This window comes from Pleurodeles waltl, chromosome 11 (genome assembly GCF_031143425.1).
Source record: "Pleurodeles waltl isolate 20211129_DDA chromosome 11, aPleWal1.hap1.20221129, whole genome shotgun sequence".
NCBI classification, from domain to species: domain Eukaryota; kingdom Metazoa; phylum Chordata; class Amphibia; order Caudata; family Salamandridae; genus Pleurodeles; species Pleurodeles waltl.
This window is the reverse complement of record NC_090450.1, coordinates 194,103,799-194,130,549: the sequence shown is the minus strand read 5'-3', so window position 1 is coordinate 194,130,549 and position 26,751 is coordinate 194,103,799.

The window sequence follows — 26,751 nt, the reverse complement described above, 5'->3', positions numbered from 1 at the left end:
GAGTTGCGTCGATCTTCTCCCCATGTGTCGTTCTGTGCATGGAATTCTTCCTCTTAGGCTGCAAGCTTTTCCTTTCAGGGTCCAAGGAACTGGATGGGCAACACAGGGCAGAGTAGGAGTCTCTCCAGAGACTCCAGGTGCTGCCAAAAACAAGTCTTTGCTGTCCCTGAGACTTCAAACAACAGGAGGCAAGCTCTAAATCAAGCCCTTGGAGATCTTCACAAGGTGGAAGGCACACATAGTCCAGTCTTTGCCCTCTTACTCTGGCAGAAGCAGCAACTGCAGGATAGCTCCACAAATCACAGTCACAGGCAGGGCAGCTCTTCTTCCTCAGCTCTTCAGCTGTTCTCCAGGCAGAGGTTCCTCTTGGTTTCCAGAAGTGTTCTTAAGTCTGTGGTTTTGGGTGCCCTTCTTATACCCAATTTCTTGTTCGAAGTAGACCTACTTCAAAGCAAAGTCTCTCTTGAATGTGAAATCCTGCCTTGTCCAGGCCAGGTCACAGACACTCACCAGGGGGTTGGAGACTGCATTGAGTGAGGACAGGCACAGCCCTTTCAGGTGTAAGTGAGCACTCCTCCCCTCCCTCCTAGCACAGATGGCTCATCAGGAAATGCAGACTACACCCCAGTTCCCTTTGTGTCACTGTCTAGTGTGAGGTGCAACCAGCCCAACTGTCAAACTGACCCAGACAGGGAATCTACAAACAGGCAGAGTCACCGAAATGGTATAAGCAAGGAAATGCTCACTTTCTAAAAGTGGCATTTTCAAACACAAAATCTTAAAATAAACTTTACTAAAAGATGTATTTTTAAATTATGAGCTCTGGGACCCCAAAACTCCACATATCCATCCGCTGCCATAGGGAATCTACACTTTAATCACATTTAAAGGTAGCCCTCATGTCAACCTATGAGAGGGACAGGCCTTGCAACAGTGAAAAACAAATTTAGCAATATTTCACTCTCAGGACGTGTAAAACACATTAGGGGTGTCTGACATGTAAGAAAAGGGAAGGTTTAGGCCTTGCAAATGGGTACACTTGCCAAGTCGAATTTACAGTCAAAAACTGCACACACAGACACTGCAGAGGCAGGTCTGAGACATGACTACAGAACTACTTATGTGGGTGGCACAACCAGTGCTGCAGGCCCACTAGTAGAATTTGATTTACAATCCCTGGTACCTCTAGTGCACTTTACTAGGGACTTACTAGCAAATCAAATATGCCAATCATGGATAAAGCAATTACATACAATTTACACAGAGAACATATGCACTTTAGCACTGGTTAGCAGTGTTCAAGTGTTCAGAGTTCAAAAGCCAACAGCAACAGGTCAGAAAAAATAGGAGACAGGAGGCAAAAAGATTGGGGATGACCCTGCATAAACTCAAAAGTCTAACAAGGTGCAAAAGGAGAATCACTGGTGAGAAGACAAAGTCAGTATTGCACCAAAGAACATATATGCCTGTTCCTGGTTGGTGCAGAAGATGTCCCACGCCGGATGGATAAATGCAGTCTGGTTTGCGTTGCTGGATTCTGCCAATAAGCTTGTGGTTAGAGGAAAATGGCGCTGGCCAGGACCAGGAAGGACCTGGTGGCTTCTACCCAGGAGGAGGAGACAGAGGGGGCTCTCAGCAACTCAGAAAACCCTCAGAAGACCAGGCAGCCCACACAGGAGATCTACAGCACGGGGACAAAGAAAGTGGAAATGGAGGCCCATGCAACACAACACAAAGGATTCCCATGCCACTGGAGAACCACTCAGGGAGCTGTCCATTGCAGGATGGAGTGCGGGGGCCTAAGCTGTGCTGTGCACGAAGAACTTCATGGAAGGACGCACACAAGCCTTGGCAACTACAAGCCACATGGTGTTTGGGGGTACTTTCTTGTGTGGGAAGGCAAGCTCTTACATCCACCATAGTTGAACAGCTGGATGTTGGGACTGCTGGAGTCACTTTAGTCCACCACCTGTGTTGCTGGATCTACACCTGCCACCTGGAGAGGGGACTGAAGCCACTGGTTGTCACTGCAGAGAGGTGCCTGCTGAACCAGGGAAGTTACTCCCTCACTCCACGGGAGATTCCTTTGGTTCTTCTGGTGCATGCTGAACACAGGCAGTCCTCGGAGGATGCACGACCTGGAAACTGTTGCAGTTGCTGGCAGGAGCTGAAGATACAATGTTGCAGAAGTCAAATAGCTTCTTTGTTGCAGTTTTGTAGAATTCCTGGAGCAGTCAGCGGTTGATCTGTTTGTAGAAGATGAAGTAAAGGATGCAGAGGATTTCTGCTGGAGTCTTGCTATCTGAATCTGAAGAAACACCCAGAGGGAAGACCCTAAATAACCCTGAGAGAGGGATTGGCCACCTAACCCGGTAAGCACCTATCAGGAGGGGTCTCTGACGTCACCTGCTTGCACTGGCCACTCAGATGCTCCCAGAGTGCCCCACCACCTTGGAGTCCCAGATGGCAATACTCAGGGACACTCTGGAGGAGCTCTGGGCATCACCCCTGGGCTCTGGGATGGTGATGGACAGGGAGTGGTCACTCCCCTTTCCTTTATCCAGTTTTGTACCAGAGCAGGGCCTGGGGGTCCCTGAACTGATGTAGACTGGATTATGCGAAGAGGGAACCATCTGTGCCCTTCAGAGGCTCCTCGATGATACCTCTCCCATGCCTGTAACTTCTATTTCAAAAGGGAGAGGGTGTAACACCCCTCTCCCAAAGGAAATAATTTGTTCTCCCTTCCTGGGTGTGAGGTGGCAGCAGCTGGGGCTGCCTGAAAACCTCAGAAGGCTGCTATGGCAGTATAGGGGGTACATAGTGGAGCCCCCAGAGTGCATGAAATTGTGCAACCAATACTGGAATCTGTATTGGGGTACAATTCCCAGTTGTTAGACACCTTACATGGCCATATTTGGGGATACCATTGTGAAGCTGGACATAGGTAGTGACTTATGTCCAGTGCACATGTAAAATGGCATCCCCGCACTCACGAAGTCTGGGCAAATGGGCCTGGATGACATGGGGGTACCTCTGTTAGTGCAGGGGTGCCCTCACACACAGGTACTTTGCACCCAGCCTTCAGGGTTGGAAGGCCTGACATGTAGGTGACTTATAAGTGACCTGGTACAGTGAAAATGGCTGTGAAAGGATGCATGCACTATTTCACATAGGCTGCAATGGCAGTCCTGCAGAAGCCTTTGCATGGGCTCCCTATGGGTGGAAAAAGTAATGCTGCAGCACATAGGGATTCCCTGGAACCCCAATGCCCAGGGTACCTAAGTACCATATACTAGGGACCTTTAAGGGGCCCAGTATGCAAATTTGGAGTGAAATACTGGGTTACCAGTATTTAAGGACAAATTTCGGAACAGAGAGTGCATAAGCATTGGGGTCCTGATTTGCAGGACTCCGGTGACAGTGAAACATACTGACAAAAACAATGAAACATACTGACAAGTAGATCACAAACCATAAGCACTGGGGTCCTGGGTAGCAGGATCCCAGTGACACAGTCAAACAGAGGTAAAAATTGGGGGTAACCATGCTAGGAAGAGGTTACTTACTCACAGTGAGAAGCAGAACTAAGGGCCTTATTACAAGTTTGGCGGTCCGTGCATCACCATGATGGCGGTCCGATCGCCATCGGCTTGGTGGTCGGACCACTGTATTATGATACTGGAGGGACCTATTGAGCAAAGACATCTGCGGTTCTGCTGGCACCACCAGGCAGCGCAGTCGCTGCGGTGATGAGGCAGCACAAACAGGCCGGCAGAGACAGTGTTGCCTCTGGACACATTATGATGTTGCAGAATGCCAATGGGACTGTGGTGTTCCGACCACCATATCCCAACAGTTGAAAACGGAGAGTATAAAGGGAGCAACTCATCTGCAGGCAGCTTTTCTTGTCCTGTGCCACCATGGAGCCCATCTCACATGCCCTGCTGCTGATCAATGGTGCCTAAATTCCAAGCCATCATGGACATAACCAACTGCAAGTACAAACACCTACATGTGCATCTTCCTTAACAACAGATCATCGCACTGTTATCCAGATGATATGGAGCTCAGGCTACATACACCAAGTTCACATGTCATTGTGTACACAGTGGAAGGCATTCATAAAGAAGGACACATTCACAGCCATTAAACACCCCCTTTGAGCAGGTTACTCACATTGCACTGCCACCCTACACAAAACCACATGTGTACACATCTTAGGCAAAAGGGCAGTATATTGTACACAACATTGTGTCACAGAACAGCAACAACACAGCAACATCACATCTACCAATTCAACTGACAGCCTCAAATTGCACACATGAAAACAAACATAAGTATGGATGTGTCATTTAACACAAACATCTCTCCCATTAATCATCCCTGTAATGGACCTACACATCACACACATTGCAACACAATGAAAAGACAATGGGGTGCACAATACTCAGAGAGACAAATATCCGAAGCTCACTATGCAAACAATACCTGCACAATAGGGATGGGGCACCAGGAGCACTTAGAGGAGGATGCTGCCTTGGGACAATTATCACTTTGAACACACCCCTAAAACAACATTTGTACAGGAACTGGCCCTTCAGGTATCTTGGGGAGAAACAATACTAGAGCCAAATGTCATGCCTATACGCATGATGTGTAAGTGTAAGTCAGGAAAGGACACACAACATCAACAAAATGGGCCACACATCTAGATGAAGTCGTTGAAAGGTACCACGGCAAAATTGACACATGCACAGCCAAACTGAGAGGAAGAGAGCACAATTGAACACCCTTCATGTCAGCACAAAGAAAACTCAAGCTGTCACACCTGAGACAACTCTACAATCCATATCAGGAGGGCAGGTCTAACACCATACATGCTGACATTGAACCACTCAAGATGAAATACTTACCATACCAAACAGAATACAGTGCAATAAGACCCATATTGCATTACCACCCACATATCCATACAGTCAACATTTACCTTTGTCTTGACTGACAACAGCCTGTCCATAATGTCAGATATTGCAAACAACTTCAAATGGATTAGCAAACAGGCTGAAACGCACACAACTGTATGCAGACAGCACAAGTTACCCAGGAACAACATAAAGGTAGAAAATGAATTGCAGGACAAATGTGTACACGGAAAACAACAATTCAGGTTTATCAATTCAAAATGCATAGGAGCAAAGGCCATTGGCCAGTCCATTTTAAAGTGCTTGTACAGTACTGTGCCCACACTTGACTCCCATCACTGCCAGAAAACCACAAGAAAGGGTACCACGTGGGCAGGAAGGCACCTCAGGGATCATCCTTGGGGGGGTCAGATTTGGGATGGGTGGGTTTGGAGGGGGTAAACTGTTTGTTAGGAGGGGTGGGCATCTCCTTGGGAGGAGGGGTATGGGTGCTTGCATAGTGGGCAGGTGTGACATGGGAGGTCTCAAATGTGGAAGGGATGGGTTGGGATGTGGGTGGGGGCCTCTTGGGTTTGGGAGGGGGTTTAGAGATAAGAGGGGGAAGGGCAAGGTTGAAAAGGAAACTCCTTTGGAACGTAGGGAAACTCATCACAAGGGGTTGGGGATTTGTAGTTTGAGGGAGTGGTCATCTGGTGTGTGGGTGTAGATGTCTTTGGTGTGTGCATGTGTGAGGTATGATTTTGTTTGGGTGGTGTCTGTTACATGTGTGAGTGTAGGCATTTGTGTGTCTTGGGGGCTAGGAGGTGGAGGTGTTGGGTGATGTGGGAGTGGTGGATATGTGTGTGTCTGTTGGGGTGATGTTTGTGGGTATGCTGGATATTGTGGATGTTTGTGTGTTTGTTGGGGTGGTGTCTGCTGGTATGGTGGATGTGGTAGATGTTTGTGTCTGTTGCAGGGGTGTCTGAAGGTATGTGAGTGTGGCGGATGTGTCACTGGCTGTTGTGGTGGTCCCTGTGTGTATGCTGGATGTGGTGTGTGGGTCAGTGGGGATAGTGGGGGTAGCTGGTGAAGTGGTGGCTGATGTCATGCTTGTGGGTATATGTTGAATGCCTTCCGGTGTGTCTTGTGGTATTTGTGTTTATGTGTGATGCTTGTGTGTGTTGAGGTGGGTGTATGAGGATGTGTCTGTGTTCTTGGGATAGGTAGGGAAATAGGGTATTTGGATTAGGAAGAGGGAGGTGGAGGGGGAGGAATGTAGGTGGTGACTGACTGCCGTCAGTGAGGAGGCCAAAGCCTAAAAAGATCTCTGTAGGCCAGACATGGCACTATGAATGCCTTCCAGGAAAGCGTTGGCTGGCAAACACCTAGATGGCATTCACAACGGCAGTCCGACCCACAGAGATGATCCTCGGGAGGTCAATAGCCTCCTCGCTCAGGGCAGCAGGGGAAAAAGGGCCTGGGGAGGAGGTACCTGCGGCAAAGAAGACACTCACCCTCTTGGGTGAGTGGGCAGAGCCAACTGGGTGGCAAGCAATAGGGACGGTAGTGATAGAACTAGGGATGGCAGACAAAGATGGTACAGGAGTAGGGCAAGATGGATCTTGCACCACTTAGAAGTGGTCACTGGAGGTTGAATCCGATGATGAGGATCTAGATCCGGTCTCCTCCGAGGCACTCCGCTCGCCCTCTGTGCCACTGGGTCTCTAGGTGCCTGTGGTGTCTTGACCAGAGGTACCTTGGCCAGGTGTATCCCTACTTGGATGCACCCTGTCTCCTTCACATGGCTGGGATGATGCTGCAAATACAAAGAGAAAAAGGGTCACCCCATGTTTATGAACACACTTGAACAGCAGCTGTGATTAGCAAACATTACCATGTTGTCAAGTAGGACCCAGCAACAAACTACATCAAAGTGGCTCCTACATGTACCATACAATATGCATGCATGCCAATTGAATTGTCAACAATTGCTCGCAGGAATATCAGGATCTCAGACAACTACAATTGCATGGCTGAAGATGTGCAATCGCAGTAACCATTGAACAAGTAGGAGACCATGTCACTTTCAATGCTTTGCCTCATGAAGCATACGTCACTTACCTGTGGTCATACGATAGTAGCACAATGCCAACTTCATTCCCACAGATCCCACACAAGGTCATGCAGACATCTATTTGTCACATATGCAATAACACAACAATGGACATGATGCTCCCAGAACATACCATATTGCTGACAACAGTACAGCACCCTGTAGAAGGTGATATGTAAATACCCATGTCACGGTGGAAACATCAACAATGAACACTTCACCATGTGAAATTTGTCCTAAAGGAGCCGTTGAGGTAGTACTAATGTTGCCCATGCCATGTTGCTGACAGTAGTACAGTAGCCTGTAGAAGGTGAGATGGAAATACCAATGTCACACTGGAAACATCAACAATGCACACTTCACCATGTGAAATTTTTCCTAAAGGAGCCATTGAGGTATTACTAATGTTGCTCAAATATGCCACACATTTGGCATGGAAATTTATACTGTAGACATAATGTGCTCATTGACAAGGAGTCATGTCCCTAAAATCCACAACACAATGAATCAGCAAGTCCCAGGGAAATCACCACTAATGTCTGGTACCCCTTACAATGACATACTTTGATTGCATCAGTAGAGACCATTAGTCCTTTGCATATTGAAGATGCACAGAGATTTGCTTACTTGTAAAAGGCCCTCAACATGTTGCCCAATGGGAAGCTAAATCATTGTCTCCATTTCGGTCCTACAAACCCAGACGTTAGTGGATGAATGGGTATACCCAAACACATATGTTTCTAACATAACCTCAAGTCACTCCATCATGCATGACAACAGTCAGGTTACAAATCTTTCCCATTATATATGTGCAATGCACTTTCGCACATGATGCCACATCATTGGCATGGAAATGCACATCATGGCTAAGAAATCTAGTCATACATGTCATGTCCCTCATTGCTACTTCAGTTGTGTATGCCAAATGACATGGCATGATAGTTGAGGGTATGTGTCAACCACCAATTTATGGTGATACACTCCTGTCTGCATAACCACATGAAATGTGTCCCCAGTGCAAATGTCCTATTCCAAACACAGGTGGCAGGCACATATATGTGATGGAATGCAGAAATCATTCCATGAACACAAGTAGACCATGCATGAAACAGCAATATACACATTTTGTCAAAAGAGAAAGTAACACATACCTTCATGTAGGAATATTTGCAACAGTGATGGCACTCTAATGTCAATGGATATTCCGCACTTACCAATGGAAAGTACTGATCTGTAGCTCACCCAAAGAACAATGTATACTCCGTCACATGTATGATGGCCAACTTCACATTAAAGACACTAGTGAGGCACCAGCAGCCATCACATGCTGAAGACAAGTACCCTCTGGATGGCAGATGCCAATATACTCCTTTGACCAGACACATGGCTGAGGACAGTGATCCATCACTTCCTTTCCTTTGGCCTTTAACACTGAGGAGTAGTTGTCTGTAGAATAGAACCTACACCCACAACAACAACAAACATTACTTGATTGATCATTGTACGCAGGCATGTGTTGTCACTGTAGAGCAAATTGTTTGTGGAATATACACAGTTGTGTCCTAGGTCCCTGGGCAAATAGGCAAGGCACATATGTGTGCACCACATGTCATATCTACACAAACAGTCACTCATCTACAGTTTCACACATAGCTCATCCCTAATCGTCAGGGAGAGATGTCAGAACCTAACACATTAACTTGGCAATGTGACAGGCAGGAATATGTCCTGTACTCACCCCCTCGTAGCTGCTACGCTCCCCTCAAATGCCCATCAAGGTCTGGGGACGCCACACGTCGGATGCAAGACAATATGGGGGTCATGATCCAATGTGGGCCCCACCTACGTTAGGAGGGCAGCCCCAGCTGGACCTCTGTGATCTTCCGGATCCAGCGTCTCAGTTCCTTCCACATCTTGTGACAGTGGGTGCTCTGCCGGCTGTGAACCCTCAGGGTCCCCACCATCCAGACGATGGCTCTCCATAGCTCCTTCTTCTGTTGGGGTATACCTGCATGGATGCAACAGAAAAATTAAGAGACTACAATCACAAGTCCTGGAACAAATGGTTTAGTCACACACAATCATTACAGCAAGCTAGAAATGCTCAATTTTTCAACACACCACAAGTGTAAAGCACACAAACCATTAAGTAAAGGGACATAATCACAGACATTTGTATCCATCTGCAGACTAACCCACTACACTGCTCAGGGCCTACAATGACTAAGCAAGCCTACTGACTTAAGGCAGCCCATGCTCCGGCAACATGTACTATGATGTGACCACAATGAAACACTACACACGTGTGGCTTCTCAAGGGTAAACTCCTTAGGCATGAATGGGCTAACACGTTCCCACTCTGCAAGATTCACTCATTGCATACAGTCCCTACAGGCAACTTCCATAGTACAGACTTCACTATTACACTTGGGTGACAATGAAGGGACTGGCATGGTGGGTACAGAAAGTGTCTTCCCTGTGCATGTGTGGAACTGAGGACTACCAAGTGCAGACTCATGCCACTTCAGAGGGTGGGTTCTGTGTTATGTACCTGTACCACAGAATACTTCTTTGGACATAAGTGTGTATTCTGTATAGATGGCATACAACATAAAAAGGTATGCACTATACATCGTCTGCGATGTGACCAAGGTACTCACTTACATGCCATGACCTCCCAGGAATTAACACACTTTCTGCACTCTGGGACTATCATTCATGCAATAAGCCTGTACAGGACAAATATGACTTATGTGAAGGTGACAACAGAGCGGTGGGTGTAAGGGGTCGGTCAGGTGTCAAAGACACACATAGACAATGATGCAGAATGCACATATGGACTAGTTCAGGGATGTACCTCTATATCCATTCCTAATCTAGTCAATGGACTGAGGCATGCAGGGCAGGTTTTGCCATTAGAGCATCATACTTTCCACATGCCAGAATCTGCCAGTGTACTGGGAGTGGACACAGTGCCACAGTTGCATAGCCACAGTGACTCTCCCACAGTGCGGACTAGGTCCCATACTGGGAGACACATGTGACAGGCCCTAGACCCTGAAACCATAGCATACAGAACCTAAAGGTCACTCACATTTCCATCACATCCATGCATGACAGTACATCATGTAGCAATCAACAATTTGGGATGTGTTTTGTGTGGCAGCTTCAAGGGCAGAGCAAGTCAGGATATGGCTTCCAGACAACAGTTTGCCATGGCCAGATGTGAGTTGAAAGATTTGTGGTACAATACACATTGCTTACAAGATCCTCAAATGACTCATACAAGATGCATACACAGCTCATGCTGTCATGCTCATAAATGTTGTTTCACATTTACAACAATCATGAAGAAAGAGATGTAATTGGATGACATTAAAGTATGCTTACCTAGTTATGTGCATCCAACACAAGGAGGATCTAAGACCAAAAAAAACTCACACAACACAATGTGAATTAACAACATATAGTACTTGTTGGACCTGGCCCTTTTACAGGGTCATTCCCCAGACTTTTTGCTTTTTGCCTCCTTATTTTTCTGACCTTTGTTGGCTGACGTTTTGACTCTGAGCACTTTTTCACTGCTAACCAGTGCTAAAGTGCATGTGCTCTCTCTTACAAATTTGGTATGATTGGATTATACCTGATTGTCATATTTAATTTACCTATACGTCCCTTGTAAAGTGGCATCCCTATACCCAGGGCCTGTAAATTAAATGCTACTAGTGGGCCTGCAGTTCTGCTTGCGCCACCCACTGAAGTAGCCTGTCAAACCTATCTAAGGCCTGCTAGCACAGAGCCTGTGTGCGCAGTTTCCTGCCACAGGGACCTGCCATCTCAATGTACTTGCCAGGCCCAGAACTCCCCTTTTACTACATGTAAGTCACCCCTATGGTACGCCCTAGCTAGCCCTTTGGGCAGGGTGCCATATATGTAGAAGGCAGGACATGTGCCATGTTGCATGGCCTGTCCTGGTAGTGACATACAGCCTAACTTGGTGTCTCACTCCTGTGAGTGCTGCCTCCTCATAGGATTGCATTGGAAATGCCCTGCCTTATTTGTAAGGGGTATTGTCTGATTTATGAGGGGTAGCATAGGCATGTTTGGTATGGCTGTGATAGTGGTGAGAAATGCTGCTTACTGGTGTAGGCGTATTTTTTATTACTATCACAGAAATGCCACTTCTAGAAAGTGCACATTTATCTGTGCTTATGACTTTGGTGTTTTGCAGCTTGTCTCCAATCCACGTCTGGGCAGACTGACATTTGGGGCTTTGTGCATACTTCTCAGACAGCCTGAACACAGGGAGGGTGGAGGTGACACAGAGGTGCATCTACATATTGTAACGCCTTCCTGGGCTGAGAGAAGGGAGAGGCGGGGCCACCTGCATTTGTAAAGACTGTGCCCTGGCCTCACACAATAGGGTTGTTAACCCCCCACTGATGTTTGGAGCCTGTGCTGAAAGGAGAGAGGGGGCACTCCCAGAACCACTTGTAACTGGCTGGAACCTCCTCTCCCTACCATTGTAAAACACACTGTAAACCCAGTATAAGTACAGGGGAATTTTCCCCACAATTTGAACACTCTTGGTACTTGAAACTGGACACAGAACGCTGATGCATGGACTCACCAGGAAATCACCTTGGACTACTGCTGTTGTGCTCACCTGTGAACTGCCTGGTCACTAGGAGGAACTGCCACCATATGCACCCCTTGTGCTGGCCTGTAGCTGGGCCCACCAGCCCTGTAATCCTGCTTGTTTTGTTGTTCCCAGGGGCAGGGTGCTATGGCCCCTGACCCCTGTAACAACCTCTACCGCATTTTCCTTAGCGCTGCAAAAGCACTGCTTTTGGCAAAAATCACCGCCGCAGCCCAGGCTGCAGATTTGGTCTTAGCACTGTGAAAAGCGCTTTATTTGGAGGCCAAAAATCACCGCCGCAGCCGGGCTTTTGGAAGTCTCTTTAGCCCGAGGTCCGCACTCATCTTAGTGCCCCCGGGGCACACAAACAAAGGGAACAGAGCAAGCGTGAGCCTCTCGGCGCCCCTGAGGCACTTCCCGCTTCTGGGAGTGCCCCCGGGGCACCAGCCGCCTTCACCTCTGCAAGAAGCCTCCCGGCGGCCCGGGAGAAGCTTCTCACACTCGCGCACCACATCGGGTGCGGGCGAGTGTTTCCTCGGGCCTCCGGAGGGTTCTGAGTTTCCTTCCACATTGAGGCAGGACTCGGGGAAGGCGCAGCGAGTGCCCCCTTCCCCGGTCGCTGAGCCAGGAGCGGGATGCTCCTTTTCCTTTTCTTGGGCATTTGTCTGTCCCGTTGGAATCGGGAAGGGAGACCTCGATGAAGGTCCCTTCCCGCCTTTGCCCACCTAATTATTGTTGGGCCACGCCTGGCCCCCACCCCACGGACAGGGTGTGAGGAGGCCGAGGCAGGCCCCCACGAGGAACGCAGGCCCCCGGAGGGGCCTGTTCCCGAGGAGAGGGTGCAGACCACCCCTCTTTCCTCCAAAAAGACCGCGTGGCCCCCGTTTTGCGCACAGGAGCGCCAGGGGCCCCCTATACTCATCTTTAGGTGCTGGGAGTGCCTCTTCAACTGGAAACAGGTACTTTTTAGGGAAACTAGGCTCTAGGAGCCTAGTACAGCCTTTTGGTTGTTTTAGATTTCCTACCTGTTTACTGTTCCTACATATATGTGCTAATGTTCCTTTTATGGGCATGTCTAGCTGATATGTATTTGTATGACTTGTGACATATTCTCTAATGTTCCTGTTATGGGTATTTAGGAATTGTTCATGACAAGTGCATATATCTTTTTCTATAATTCCTGACTACTGCTTATGTTGCAGAATCCTGAGTACTTACGTGTGCTAATGTGGCCACTGCATATTCTTGCAGAGTATTAGTAACTTGTGTAACATTCTGACAACTGCTAAGGTAGCAGGGTATTACTTACGTGTAATGTTGGTCTAATTATGTTTTGTGCAATACATAATATTTTTACATAGCTCAGTAATTGTGTTTACTTTGTGGTGTACATTTTGCGTCACGTGTGTTGTGCAAACGCTTTACACATTGCCTCTGGGATAGGCCTGACTGCTCGTGCCAAGCTACCAAGAGGGTGATCAGGGGTTATCTTGGAATTGTAACTCCTTTGCCCTGACTAGAGTGGGTGGGTTATGCCTGGCTGAGGTGCATACCCTAGCCAACCAGAAATCCCATTTCTAACAGTACTGGCCACCAATACTTGACAATGTACACCCTATTGATGCCAAACAGACTGCAACAACAGAAACAAAAGAAGTCTAACTGGCACACAGGGGCACATTGTAGCCTGTGAGGAGGGAAAGGATGGTGTCGAACACAGTCACTTGTGCCAGTGAGCCAAAAAGCTGCCCATACAAGGAAAGATCCTCATTAACAAGCCTCTCCAGCTCCTCTGGACAGAAATCAGGGGCCCTATCACCTGCTGGATGTGGCATGATTGCTCCCAGAGCCGGCACACAGCAGCTCACGCAATGGAAGTGTTGCCGGCAGCAGTGTTAGGAGTCAAGTAAGTGAATTTGCACAATTTGTTGGTCACGTCCGCCACGTACGTGGTCATCTCTGCAGATGGACACAGCCATTGGGCTGAGACAGCTACAGGTAACAACGTTACCCTATGTATGTGTCTGCCGTGGTTGGAACCACCTATTAGCCAGACAACTTCCACCAGCAGTCGTGGGTGTACCGCCCACCCTATCACAACCCACCAATCCGCCACCTTTTCCGGGGCGGTAGCCCCGCCGATAAAAACACGGCGGAAACAGACATTACGAACGGAAAACGCTCACCTCTACACACTCCACGAGGAATCTGGACAGCATGGAACCTGAACTACACATCCTACCAGCTATTGTCTTCCTGCTCCTCTACCAGGAGCACGAACGCCAGCGCAGAAGACACCGTACTGCACCTACGACACAGGGGAGGGGGGAGGCAAAAAATTACGGGCACACACATACGCGAGACACCCACCCTCACCCTCACCCACAACTATATACACATCAATGCAGAGCAACAACTCAGAGTGACACCCCCCAAACCCCCCGGAAGAATGCAAAGACAAAATAAAATGTTCATGAATTTTGAAGTATATTGAACGGCTAAGTAAAAAAAATATCCAACATCCATAACTATATAAACAAATGTAAATTGTCCTGTGCGAATTGGGTATCAGCCATTGTTCGTGGGCCAATGGGCCTAAACACATGGGCAAAGCCCACACACGATACCCAAATCCATTGGAGAGAACACTGCAGGGGCATCAGATAGCAAAACTACAGGCACCTCAGGGGGAACGGAAGGGGGGGCACCTCAGCCAGATGAGTCCACGACGCCAGATCCACGAAGGGCCTCCATGCCCACTGTTCAATCCTGGGGAGTGCAAAGCCACAGTCTCACAAGTTCAGACAGTGGGTGGATTGCCCACTGTGCCATCCTGGGGAGTGCAAAGCCACAGTCTCACAAGTCCAGACAGTGGGTGGATTGCCCACTGTGCCATCCTGGGGAGTGCAAAGCCACAGTCTCACAAGTCCAGAAAGTGGGTGGATTGCCCACTGTGCCATCCTGGGGAGTGCAAAGCCACAGTCTCACAAGTCTCTACAGTGGGTGGATTGCCCACTGTGCCATCCTGGGGAGTGCAAATCCACAGTCAATCAAGTGGATTACAGACTCCACTGGTTCTGGAGGAGGCATGGTGCCAAGAGTGCTTCGTGCAGCCCTGCCCAACACAGGTCTGGCCCTGTCCCTTCTGCCAATGGGCCAGCAGTGCATGAGACTGCGGTGCCCTGTCCAGCGGTGCTTGACTTGAAGGGCCCAGCGGAGCGGTGCAGAGACGGCGGTGCCCAGCGGAGCGTGCTTGACTTGAAGGTCCTAGTGGAGCGGTGCAGAGACGGCGGTGCCCAGCGGAGCGGTGCTTGACTTGAAGGGCCCAGCGGAGCGGTGCAGAGATGGCGGTGCCCAGCGGAGCGGTGCTTGACTTAAAGGTCCCAGCGGAGCGGTGCAGAGACGGCAGTGCCCAGCGGAGCGGTGCTTGACTTGAAGGGCCCAGCGGAGCGGTGCTTGACTTGAAGGGCCCAGCGGAGCGGTGCAGAGACGGCGGTGCCCGGCGGAGCGGTGCTTGACTTGAAGGGCCCAGCGGAGCGGTGCTTGACTTGAAGGGCCCAGCGGAGCGGTGCTTGTCTTGAAGGGCCCTGTTCAGCGGTTCTTGAGACGGCGGTGCCCTGTTCAGCGGTGCTTGTCTTGAAGGGCCCTGTTCAGCGGTTCTTGAGACGGCGGTGCCCTGTTCAGCAGTGCTTGTCTTGAAGGGCCCTGTTCAGCGGTTCTTGAGACGGCGGTGCTCTGTTCAGCGGTGCTTGTCTTGAAGGGCCCTGTTCAGCGGTTCTTGAGACGGCGGTGCCCTGTTCAGCGGTGCTTGACTTGAAGGGCCCTGTTCAGCGGTGCTTGACATGTGTCTCCAGGGCACCAGATCCGGCCATGATATGGATCTCACTCGCCACCTGACATGTGGCTGCCGTGCCCTTCGTGCACATCTGTCTTCTCGCTTGCAGGGCCCTCCTGAGCTGCCGTCCCGGGCCCATGGGTGTCCTCCTTCACCCCTGGAATGGGGCTGGTGGGGCCCTCCTGGGCAGCTCTCCTGCTGCCGGACTTGTCGGGCGTGCTGCCCTTGCCACCCTTCCCTGCTCCTCTGTGGCCCTTTCCTCCCTTTGTCGGTGTGCCAGGTGGCACCCCACTTCCTGGCGGTGCCAGGGTAGTGCCCTTGGAGCCTGCTGTCTCTGGCCTCTCGCGTCGGGCACTGGCTTTTTTGGCTTTCTTTCCGGGGGGTGGGCTGGCTGTATCTTTACTGCTAGCCAAAGTAGCTGGCCTTGAAGGTGTTGGACTCCAAAATCCTTGGACTATTGTCCTTGTAGGTCCAGGTTTTGTGGTGGCTGAGGTGCTGGTTGGAGTCTTATGAGATGGAGGGGGTGGGTCAGGTGATGGAAAGAGGTTAATTTTGGACAGGAAAAACTTTTTGGGAGCAGTGGGAAGGGTAGGTGTAGTGGGTATGGGAGTGGAGGAAGAGGATGTGGTTGTAGGTGAGTCAAGTCTGGTGTCTTTGGGTGCAGGTGCTTGTGCTGGAGGCTGTCGTGAGGTGGATGGCTGTTGGGTGGGTGGCTGCCTGCGTTTGTGTGGTTTGGAAGAGGGGGTGACAGACACACTGGGAGAGGACACAGGGGACGTGTAAATGGTATTGGGGGTGGTGACTGCACATGTGCGGAGTGTTCTGGTGGGTGTGCTGGTGATGGACGTAGTGGCTGATGATGTTGTGCATGCAAGTGTGAGTGGAGACGTCACACGGAGGGAGGAGGGAGACGAGGAGGAGGGGGACACAGAGGAGGCAGTGGCTGTTGGCATGTCTGCATGTGGCTGTTGCTTGGGTGAATGCTTGTGTGATGTGTGGTGCTTATGTCTGGATGAGCTTCCCTTGGGTGTTGAGGTGTGTGCAGGCTGGTCTGTAGGTGTGTCTGGGATAGGCAGAGGTACAGGGGAGTGGGACTGGGTTGAGGAAGTTGGAGGAGGGAGGCAGGAGACAGGGACAATGGCTGCCGTCAGTGCTGAGGCCAGAGCGTTGAACGATCGCTGATGGGCAGCCTGACCCGAATGAATGCCCTCCAGGTATGCATTACTCCGGTGCACCTCCCTTTCTACACCCTGGATGGCATTCAAAAGGGTAGACTGCCCAACAATGAGCATCCTCAGGAGGTCAATGACTTCCTCACTGAGGGCAGCAGGGGTAACTGAGGCAGGGCCTGAGGTGCCTGGGGAGAAGGAGATGCCCACCTTCCTGGGTGAGCGGGCACGGGGCGAAGGCTGAGGGGCTGCTGGGAGGGCGGAGCTGGTGCGCTGGGTGGCGGCTGTACCTGTTGTTGCGGTGGGCACGGATGTTGCCGCCGCCACAAGGGAGCTCCCTTCCGAGGATGTGTCTGTGTCGCTGGTGTCACCACGTGTCCCCGCTGTGGAGCTCCCCTCGCCCTCCATCTCACTGGTGAACTCCGACCCGGTTGCATGGCCCTCCATGGCCATGTGAGATGCAGCTCCCTCGTGCTCCGATGCCACTTCTCCTCCGCCTGATGATGCTAATGCACACATGAACAGGAAGACCACCAAAAAAAGGGGGTGGGGAGAAATAAAGACATGTTGAGTGCATGCATTGGCGACACAGTTGGCGGAGAGGACAGACACAGAAGCCCCCTGCACTACGCCGCGCACTTGGGGTACACTACTCAATCCGTGGGACATGGCCTACAAGCCTATGGACGACAAATCCACACATAGGTGACACAGAGCCATGATTAGCTGTACTAGGCAACCTACAGAGGTGGGGGGTGGGGGCACAGGGCCATGCCTAACGGAGGGGCCTAGCCTATGGAAATTGCCCTGGCCTAGGGTTAGCCACAGCCCTCCTCCCCCACCCAGACACCTTCACTGCGCGCAAAGTCAGCAGAATGTATTTGTACTCATCCCCTTGTGTCTGCTGTGAAGTCCTCACGCGCCCATCCAAATCGGGGTAGGCCACCGCCAGGATCCGGGACATCAGGGGGGTCAATTGACGAGTGCCACCCCTCCTACGTTGGGAGGCCATCCCCAGCAGAGCCTCCGCGGTCTTCCTGCTCCCGCGGCGGATGCCCTCCCACCTCTTGCGGCAGTGGATGCCCCGTCTGTTGTGGACCCCCAGGGTCCGGACGTCCTTGGCGATGGCACGCCAAATGTCGATTTTCTGATGGGCGCTGACCTATGTGACATGTACAGGGGGAGAAAAATAAACAATCATTTTCTGCATGCTCGATGTGAGTGGCCCCCCATCCCCACCCTTGCCATGTGGCACATGCTCTCATCTGTCGTTTGATGCATGCCTCATTCGCTCCCCTCCCCACCATCGTTCATTCACCCCACTCAACCCAGGCATTGGCCACAAAGCATGGTCCCAGTGTACTTACCTGTTGGTCTGGAGGACCGTAGAGTAGCGCATACTGGGGGAGGACCAAATCCACGAGTTTCTCCAATTCTTCAGAAGTGAAGGCAGGGGCCCTTTCCCCAGTCGCAGCAGCCATTGTCTCTTCCAGACAGAGGTCACAGCAGCACTTGCAGTATAGGTCCTCTCCTGTGGATGATCAGGTATCGAGTGATTAAGCAGATAGAAAATGGCGGTCACGCCCGGGGCGGTGCGTACCGCGGCGGTGCGTACCGCGACCGCCGGCGCACACCGTCATTGGCTCCTGAGACCCATAGGGTTCAATGTTAACCAATGCGGCTTTGCGCCGCGGTCTTTGACCACCTCCCGCCACGGTGTGCAACGCCAGCGCATTGACCTCACATCCCACTGTCGCACTTCACAGGTCAGGCAGCTGCCATTTCAAGGGCCCACATGGCTTAAAATCTACTGCGTCACACATACCTAGGCCTTGCATCAACACTCATACAAGCCATTCAATGCATTGAGAATCGTATACTGTGCAAGCTGTGGGAACTTACCTGTGGGGTGATTGACTCTGTGTTCCATGTTGTCCTTCCTAGGCACCGTCCGCTGGGACTCGCGAGGAGATGGAGGAATCTTCCCGTGTACAGACCGCTGGTGGACCTGTCGACAATGGAAGAAAGACATGTCATACTGACATACAGGCTTGACAGAGCCACGATACAGGAACTGTGTGCCCAACTGGAGCCAGACCTGATGTCACCCATCCGCCAACCCACAGGGATTCCCCCTCTAGTGCAGGTTCTGTCAGTACTCCATTTCTTGGCAAGTAGGTCATTCCAAACTACAGTGGCCATTTCATCAGGGATGTCACAGCCTATGTTTTCCAAGGTGTTGTCCAGAGTGTTGTCTGCCCTGTTGAAATACATGCGGAGCTACATTGTTTTCCCTGAGGTGGGCGATTTGGCTACGGTGAAGGGTGATTTCTATGCGCTTGGACATATTCCCAACATCATTGGTGCAATTGATGGGACACATGTTGCTTTGGTCCCCCCCAGCACGAGTGAACAGGTGTACAGGAACAGAAAAAGTTATCATTCCATGAATGTCCAGGTGGTCTGTTTGGCTGACCAGTACATCTCCCATGTAAATGCTAAGTTCCCTGGGTCAGTGCATGACGCGTACATCATGCGAAATAGCAGCATCCCTTACCTAATGGAACTACTTCAGAGACACCGTGTGTGGCTAATTGGTGACTCTGGTTACCCTAACCTGTCATGGCTACTGACCCCAGTGAGGAATCCCAGGACAAGGGCTGAGGAACTGTACAATGAGGCCCATGGGCGTACTGGGAGGGTGATGGAGCGGACCTTCGGCCTCCTGAAGGCCAGGTTTAGGTGCCTCCATATGACAGGTGGATCCCTAATGTACTCACCAAAGAAGGTGTGCCATATCATCGTGGCCTGCTGTATGCTTCACAACCTGGCTTTGCGCCGCCAGGTGCCTTTCCTGCAGGAGGATGGTCCAGATGGTGGTGTTGTGGCAGCTGTGGAGCCTGCGGAGAGTGAAGAGGAGGAAGACGAAGAGGACGACACAGACAACAGGGACAGAGTAATACAGCAGTATTTTCAATAACATACAGGTAAGAATCAACACAGGAATTTACATTTACTTAAAGTCTCCTGCCTCTCTACTGTCTGAGTTTCCACCCAGTGTATGTTCACTGATTTGTGTCTTTCCCTTCCAATTTCAGAGATGTGTGCCCCACTCCGTGACCTCTGCTTTGTTTCCCCATGGACTACAGCTGTGTGACAGTGGTATGTTGTCATCACAATGTAACTGGACATTTTGGCACGGTTCTGTATAATACATTTGTTCAAAAATACAGTCAGACTCCAGATTATTTTTGTGCAATAAGTGTGTTTATTAAAGTGCTCAAATTTGGGTAATGGTTGCAATTCGGTGATGGGTGATGGTGGAGGAATGTCCATGATTTTGACCCTCACAGGTGCATTGTCCATATGCCTGTGGAAGGTGGAGCAGGGGCAGTTTAAGGTTGGACAGGGTGACAATGTGGGACAGTGGGATGACAATCAGGGGGTATCCTTTCCTGGCGGGGGTCTTGGCATCCTACTCTGTCTTCTTCCTAGAACTCAGGCACCGCTTGCGGGGTGGTTCTCCTTCTGCAGGGGGTGGGGTTCTGATGGCCTGTTGTTCTTGTGTCGGGGCCTCCTGTCCACTAGCGCCGGCGGAGGTGGTAGCCTGTTCTTGGTCCATGCTAGTGACAGGGGCCCTTTGTGGTGCCACATGGTCCCGCAATGTGCTGACAATCTGATTGAGAGCCACAACGATGGTGCCCATTGCGGAACTGATATTTCTGAGTTCTTCCCTGAACCCCATAAACTGTTCCTCCAGCAGTACCTGGATCTCCTGGAACCTGGCCAGGACCATCGCCATCGTCTCCTGGGAGCGGTGGTATGCTCCCATGATGGAGGATAGGGCCTCGTGGAGAGTGGGTTCCCTTGGCCTGTCCTCCCCCTGTCGCACAGTAGCCCTCCCAGTTGCCCTGTTTCCCTGGGCCTCTGTCCCCTGGACCGTGTGCCCACTACCACTGCCCCCAGGTCCCTGTTGTTGTTGGGGTGGTGGGTTAACCTGGGTGCCCTGTAGTGGTGGACACACTGCTGATTGACGTGTCCTGGAGACAGAGGCATGGGCCCGATGGGTGGGTGCTGTGCTGGTGTTCCCAGAGGGGGGTAGGTCTGCTGTGGCTGTCTGAGGGGAAGCGACTGTCCCGAGGTCCCCGATGGGCCGGGCTGGTCATCTGGGTCCAGGGAGACAGAGCTGCTGTCATCACTGTGGGCCTCTTTTGGGGGTGAAATGGACATTTCTGGACCCTCCTGGGCGGTGTCGTGGCGTTCGGGTCCTGCAGGGGTATAAGAGTATGGTTATTGCTTCTGTGTGTGCCATAGCGTGCAATGGGTGGATGCCCGTGTACCCCAGTGCTGGCATTCCCTTGTGGGGGCTGTTGTGACGGTGGTTTGGGGGGGGATGGGTATGTGCAGTGGGAATGCTTAGGTGAGGGGTGTCCATGGTTTGTGGTTGCATGCAGGGCTTGGTGTTGGGATGGGTGGGTTGTGAGGGTGAGACATTAGCAAGGAGGATGTGTGATGGGGGTGGGGGGGAGGGTGGGGGTATGATTTGGCATGCCGGTGGGTGGGGGGGATGAAGTAGTTGAGATTAAACTTACCAGAGTCCATTCCTCTGCATACTCCAGCGAGGCCCTCAGGATGCAGGATCGCCAAGACCTGTTCCTCCCATGTTGTGAATTCTGGGGGTTGAGGTGGGGGTCCACCGCCAGTCTTCTGCACCGCGATGTTGTGTCTGGATACCATAGAACGCACCTTCCCCCGTAGGTCGTTCCACCGCTTCCTGATGTCGTCCCGATTTTGTGGATGCTGTCCCACAGCGTTGACCCTGTCCACTATTATTTGCCATAGCTCCATCTTCCTGGCAATGGTGGTGTGCTGCACCTGTGCCCCGAAGAGCTGGGGCTCTACCCAAACTATTTCCTCCACCATGACCCTGAGTTCAGCGTCTGAAAACCTGGGGTGTCTTTGGGGTGCCATGGGGTGGTGTGGATGAGGTGTGGGGTGGCGTTTGTGGTGATGAGTGTGGTGAGTGTGGTGGTGTGTGGTGTTTTGTGCGTGGATGTTGTGTGAGTGATGGTGTTATGTGCCTGTGAATGCTCTGTACTAGCTGGTGGTCTCTCTCTCTGGCCTTAGTCAATAAATGGTGGTCGTAGGGGTTTGTGGGTGATGTGGGTGTGTGTTTTATATTGTGTTGAGTGTGTGGGAGTGGTGTTAGTATGTGTATCAGGTGTGTGTGTTTCAAAATGATCAATGTGGTAGTGTTTTTGAGCTGTGTGTGTATTTTGACCGCGGCGGTGTGTACCGCCGATGGAATACCGCGGTTGAAAGACCGCCGCGTGGATTCGTGGGTCGGAATGGAATGGGCGTATTTCTGTTGGCATGACGGTGGAGGTTTGGTCATCGCCAGTTTCTCGCTGGCCGTTGGTGTGGCGGACTTTTGTGGATGTCGGGTTTTTGGCGGTTTGTCTGTTGCGGGTCAGAATGACCGTGGCAGTTTCCCGCGGCGGTGTTTTGGCGGTCTTCTGACCGGCGGTAAGTGCCTTTTACCGCCGAGGTCAGAATGATCCCCTATATGTGTTGTAGCATCACAAATATCCTTATTTTGTCTTGCCATGTAGGTCTTTCTACACAACCACCATTGTAGTTTATTGGAGGGCACAGATGGTATTTGATGGCAGTGCATGATCCACCACCAAAAAATGTTTGGGCAGTCGGAAAATACAGCCACATCTTGAGAGGCAATTGTGTAGCAGATAGTTGAGTTTCTTCCCAAATTATATTGTGAACACATGTGTTGACAACCATGGGGGTCACATGTGACCTTTGTTTACTTCCCAGTCGTGATGTGTACTGGGTGAAATGTCTATCCAGTCAGAAATGATTTGTCACATGATATTATTGACATGCATCATATATATTGCTGTGGACACACTGATTTATGATACAAATCATTTTATGTCGCACATAGGTAGTCTGGGAGAGGAAGGATGCGACAACCGCCTATCTACCGTCCACTGCCAGACCATCAGACCTTGGAGCAAAGGCATATAATTATGTTATACCATGTGGATATGCAAACAATAGTGGACTTATGCCATCAGTTGGAGCCAGATCTGATGCCAGCTATTAGTTATCCAACCTGCATACTACCCATTGTACAATTCATGTCAGTATTGCACTTCCTGGCCACTGGATCCTTCCAACATACAGTAGCCCTTTCTGCTGGTATGTCACAACCTATGTTCAGTCTGGTTTTGAAGGATTTCCTCTCACTAATGGTGAAACACATTGACACCATATCAGATTCCCCAGACATGAGGATTTCGCCAATGTGAAAGCCGACTTTTATGGTTTTTCCCACCTCCCACATGTGGTAGGGGCCATTGATGGCACACATGTTGGCTTTGCGCCACTGAAAGCGTATATCACAACAGAAAGAACTTCCATTCCATCAACATGCAATTTGTCTGTTTTATGTGGATCTCACATGTGCCTGCCTGTTATCTGGGTTCAGCCCATTATTCCTTCATAATGCGGAACAGTACCAAACCCCAGCTGATGTCACAACTGATCCCTAGAAGCACCTGGATGGTTGGTAAGTCACATATGTCCTGATCATGTGTGAGCAATGCCAGATGCTACAATCATGAGGTGAGGTACTCATTTGTTCACCTAAGTCTCATTCCTTAACTGGAGACTCAGCATACCCAAATAGTCCTTGGTTGTTGACTCTGCTGAGGACTCCAGCTACGTCAGGGGAAGTAAGCTTCAATGAGGCCCATAGAAGAACTCAGAGGCCAGTTGAACAGGCTTTTGGCCTCCTGAAGGACAGATTTAGTTGGCTGGACCGGACTCGAGGAGCACTCCTCTACTCACGTGGGAAAGTTTGTCAGATCACTGTGGCATGCTGCATGCTCCACAACATCTCCCTGCGGAGAAATATCCTGAACATCCCAGAGGAAGGTGAGCCTGCAGTTCCACTGGGTGAGGATCCTGAGATGCCAAGTGAGGATGACAGTGGTGAAGAGGAAGGAGCTGACTTGAGAGAAGGTCTCATCTACACATACTTCTCATGGGTGTAAGTATTCTTATGATTTCATGACTGTGACTGTGTGATGAACTGCAATTGTTAAAATGTTTTGAGTTGAATGTTTTAGATAGAACTAGGGAGCTAATACTCTGCAATAATCAGCCAAAGGCTGCTTGATGACATAGCTTTTGACACATCCTCACCTTGATGATGCTGCTTTGTTTGTGTTAGTTTTCTCGCAATGTACTTTATTTTCCAGATGGTTGCTGTGTCACTTGTGTCATATGTATGGTTTCAAGCCTATACTCTTAGTTTTGCTCTTTATACAGGTACCGTCATCATGACATCTTCATGTGGGAATTTCAGACTTGTGACATTAGCAGGTCTGTGATGGTGTTCTGGCATTCGAAGTGGACATGGATTTGTCTAGGAAATGAAGGTCACAGAGTTTGGGGGTATGAGACCTATGCCAAGACAGCTTGCATAGTGTTTGGGTGTAGGGTCAGATATGCCCATTGAACTTGTTTTGTATGCTGTGGTGGGCTGATTCCATCATGTGTCATCATGTGGACAAGAAATATTTAGGGCCATATTTATACTTTTTGACGCAAACTTGCGCTAACGCAGTTTTGCGTCCCAAAAATTAGCGCCGGCTAACGCCATTCTGAAGCGCCATGCGGGCGCCGTATTTAATCAATTACGTTAGCCAGCGTTAGCTGCAGGCGCTGGCTGGTGTGCTTGGAAAAAAACGACGTACACCAGGCAGCGCCGGCGTAGGGGGTTATGGAGCTTGGGCGCCAAAAAATGGGGCAAGTCAGGTTGAGGCAAATTTTTCGCCTCAACCCGATTTGCGCCATTTTTTCCGACTCCCAACCCCCATAGAAATGACTCCTGTCTTAGCAAAGACAGGAGTCATGCCCCCTTGCCCAATGGCCATGCCCAGGGGACTTCTGTCCCCTGGCCATGGTCATTGGGCATAGTGGCATGTAGGGGGGCACAAATCAGGCCCCCCTATGCCACAAAAAAAATAAAAAAAATGACTTACCTGAACTTACCTTAATGTCCCTGGGATGGGTCCCTCCAGCCTTGGGTGTCCTCCTGGGGTGGGCAAGGGTGACAGGGGGTGTCCCTGGGGGCATGGGAGGGCACCTCTGGGCTCCTTCAGAGCCCACAGGTCCCTTAACGCCTGCCTTTTCCAGGCGCTAAAAAACGTCGCAAAAGCGACCGTCCGCCATTTTTTTTGACCCGCCCACTCCCGGGCGTGAATTTTGCCCGGGAGTGTAAATACGGCGCACATGCCTCGGAGTCAATTTTTTAGACGGGAACGCCTACCTTGCATATCATTAACGCAAAGTAGGTGTCCATGCTAAAAAATGACGCAAACTCCATGGACTTTGGCGCTAGACGCGTCTAACGCCAAAGTATAAATATGGAGTTAGTTTTGCGTCGGAATTGCGTCAAAAAAAACGACGCAATTCCGGCGCAAACGGAGTATAAATATGCCCCTTAGTCCTAGCTGTAGTGCTGCCATCTATCTGTATGTTCGATTATGTGATATTGGATAACTTTGGTGTGGTGTGTGATAACGTTCAAGCTGCTGACTTAAACCACATCAATGTTTGCCTATTCTCAGGATGATATTTGACCAATCCCTTTCTACAGTGGTATGGAGGTCTGTACCTGCAAACATGTTCATTTACTTAGAATAAGTGAAACACTTTTTCATTCCAATAGTCCTGACAGATTGACAACCTTTGCTGCACACTGTATTACATTTTTTGTTTGAGCAGACACTTGTATGTATGTGTTTTTGTAGGAGAGTTTTAATCCTGAGCTGGACACTGTGAACAAGTCCCATCTTTGACAAGTAGCTTTGATAATCATTGTATGGTTCACATGGTGCGACATATCTACATGGCTAAATATGAAATCAAAGTCAGCAGAAACAGAGTCAGTGAAGGGTGATTTTAGTGTGCAGCTGTGACTTATAGAAATCATATGTGACATGACACAACAAAAAATAAAATGTGAAGGAGTCAATCAGGGTGAATAAAATCATTGGAGTAAATGCCACACCATTGGGAGTCCAAAGTTCAGAGTACTCCCTCCATTGGGAATGTTAGGTGGTTAGGATGAGTCCAGAGGGAAAGTGTAACACACAAATGAGGTCCTTAAGGAAGATTGTTATTACTGGCAGTGGTGGGTGTCTTGCCCCCCACACCTCCTGGATTATTTGAGGATGTCCCTGCTTGTGTGTGTGTGTGTGTGTGTGTGTGTGTGGAGGGGCGGACTGTTGCTACAGATGTTTGAGTATCCTTCCCTCAGTGTTACTCTGGCAGGGCTTCCCTTCCAATGGCTGGCACCGATGTTGCTGGACTATACAAAGGTTATTCCCCCAGGTGACTGAAGTTCAGTTGTGAGTTGACAAACATGGGTCATCGGACAAGAGAACACTGTGCTGGAGGTTGGAGTTACAAAAACAATGCCTTCTGGGAGTTACAGTTGGATCACTCTCTGTACTACACACACAACCAATGTTATCCCCAAGGCGAGTACACTTCATTTGAGAGTTGACAAACAGGGGTATATGTGTAAGTGACACTGGCCTTGTGGTTGGAGTTGCTGAAACAGGGCGTTCTGAGGGTTGCAGTAAGGTCACTCTCACAACTCCCCAATACTTGTCAACTGTTTTATTTTAAATATCTGTATGCAGAAGGCATTTATGTTTGAGCATACATTGTCATTTTGGGACATGCCATAGATCCTGGAATGTGTTTCTGATATTGTGAGATTTCCAGGCCCCATTTGGACATAAGGCATGTGATGGGCCTTGGTAACTGTGATGTTGAGTCCAATGATATACAGTCACAGTGTTAGCACTCAGATACTATGGGTATTGAATGTTGGTGAGGGACATGAACAAGACAGTGGGCTAAGCTAAGCTGTGAGAATGCATGTCATTGCATTTTGGTGAAGGTTTTTGTGTTGTGATTTTCCAGACTGCACTCCCATGGTGCCTGGAAACCAGGGAAAGGACCTTGCCCCTTAGTTCGTTGCGCCTCTTCCTGAT